Source organism: Scophthalmus maximus, chromosome 12 (genome assembly GCF_022379125.1).
Source record: "Scophthalmus maximus strain ysfricsl-2021 chromosome 12, ASM2237912v1, whole genome shotgun sequence".
NCBI classification, from domain to species: Eukaryota; Metazoa; Chordata; class Actinopteri; order Pleuronectiformes; family Scophthalmidae; genus Scophthalmus; species Scophthalmus maximus.
Window position 1 is genome coordinate 6459920 of NC_061526.1, and position 2581 is coordinate 6462500.

Sequence of the window (2581 nt, forward strand, 5' to 3'; positions counted from 1 at the left end):
TGTGACTGAGAATGTAAAAACAGACAAAAAAAAATGTACCAACATGTCAGGTGACTTATGATTATGTGATTATTTCAACGATGAACGTGTAAAACATGTAATTGATTGGTTTTAACTTTACAAAGAGACTAATTCATGATAGAAAAACACCTTGTTTAATATTCATAAAGCAGCTTCATGACTCAATAACACTTTTATTTCTATTTTACCAAAATGTCTGTTTGTGTATGTTTTTAACTATTCGTCAAACTTGTTCCTTTTGAATATGAGTAGTGCGAAATCCCATCAATCACAAATGCATGTTATAGTAAAAAAAAGTTGTTGTTGAATGTATTTTTAAAACTAATTCATGTATTTTTTTGCACTGAGTTTCTTTGCTGAGATATTAATTTGCAATGGAAGCATCACACCAATCATTATTCTTCCCTTAAAAGCAATTAATTTACAGATGAACCCTTTAATTCCTCGAGGGAGAAACTATACTTGCATTAATCTGACTCTGGTAAGAGACCAGCTTCAAATATGATTTTTTTTGTTTTTAATTTTAAGGATAACTAGGCGTTACAATAAAGTAGTATTAGATGTAAATACCTTCAACGAATCTTCTTTTTCAAAAACGCATTGATCAGAATTCAGAAGTTATGTCAAGTTATTACAGAGGAAAGTAAAACAAATCCGCCAGGTTCTTCACAGCAACTGACATGGCCCAAAAAATTAAAAATAATATAAAATGCAGCAGCAGCAGCATCTTCGACATGAAAATAAACTTTACTTTTCAGTTTCAGTGACAGAAGATTTCACAGCAGTGTTTTAAAAAAAACCAACTTCTCGAACTGAAGAGGAGGATGAAGAGGAGGATGAAGAGGAGGAGGAGGAGTCCGTGGCTGTCCTGTCTTTGGAGGGCAGACTCACCGGTGTCTGTGTGGTAAGTTTGATTTTAACACGTAGATAATAAAAGATAAAATGTAGTGGTCGTTTATGACAAGTTAAATCTTGAATAGTGCATTCGGTTTTATATTAATAATAATAAAAAGTGTCCGTCTGACGCTTTTCTAAACTTTAAGCATTAAATGTCTGTTGTTATGATTATTAATAATCGAAATAGAGCTGTAGTATTTGTGTGAAGTACTACAGTGCCAGTGTATATAGGTTTCATGCGGAGCGAACACTAAGTACAACATACATTAACTATGAGCGTGAACGCACCACGAGTCGCGTCTGAATTATTAACGTGTTCTATGTATTTGTAATGTCACATTGTTGAAGTCGGAGCTGCGGATGATAAAAAATAATAGAAAAAAATCAAATATTAACACGGTTTGACAACATTTTTTCCCCCGTAACTTTTCTTTTAAATGGACCATTAGTCAATGATACAAAAAACAAAAAATATATATTTTTTCAAATTTTTTTTACGTGTAACCTGTTAACCATGGATATGTATAACACAATTTGATTTAATAAGTTATGTTGTATATATCTATTATAAAAGGGTCAATTTAAATGATGTTTGTTTGTTATCAGGTAATAAAAAGAATAAACTCCAAATAGACCAAACAGGCTTTATAAATATATATATTATTTTGACTTTTATTGTCATTATTACACTCAGATGTAGCCTGTATACTTAAAATGACAAAGCAAAAAAACACACAAGGCCAAGATATTCGCAGCACATTGAACATGCGGGTGCCAAGCGTTAATTTTCCATCAGTAATAATTCATATATTTCTAACATCAGTTCAAATGAAGCGCAGTTCTGCTCGGTTTGGGGAAGTGGCCTGCGGGCATTTTTATTTTTCAGCCAATGGCTGGAACGAAACAAAACCTAAAAGTTGGACGAGACTTTCTGCCATGAGTGCGAGGATAAACAAAATATACTTTCATCAGGCTAACTTCCCTCCTGAAGAGGAAATGTTGCCACACCATTAACATCTTTTTCTATAAATGTATCATAACCTGCCCGACGATGTTGGAATAAACTGTGATTCCTCTAAAAAAAAAAAAAAATGGTGCGTAAAGATTGATTTACATTTCTTCTGCACCTTCCTCTCGAGGTTTGACGCCGACACATTTCTATAAATCCACGTGCATGATGATTATTTCTCTTCACCATCAACACACACGCACGCGCGCGCACACACACACACACACGCGCGCGTCCGTGCGTGACCACCACCACCTCCGGCACACGGCTTGAAAGTGTTTCTTTACTTCGCTTTCCTTTTTTTTTTAATAAGCAGGAATTAATCAACATAAGTCGCTCTGCTGTTGGGAAAAAAACATAGACACGCATTTGATCAACAGAAAAATCACTGAACCGTCTGTCTCCCGGAATGACGTCAAGGTTAAAAAATAAACATCTTTACATAAAACCATATAAACGCCCACGTGCGGTTAAGTGTTTGCCATTCCTGCACGGATTTGTCTGCTGTGTGTGTGTGTGTGTGTGTGTGTGTGTGTGTGTGTGTGCGCGGTGAACTCTGCCTGGCCCCCGTGCCCTCCCTGTGACCTCCAGAATACTGTAATCTCTGTTGATTGATCTGATTGATCAGCTTCAGCTCCTCACGAGGCCGCAATC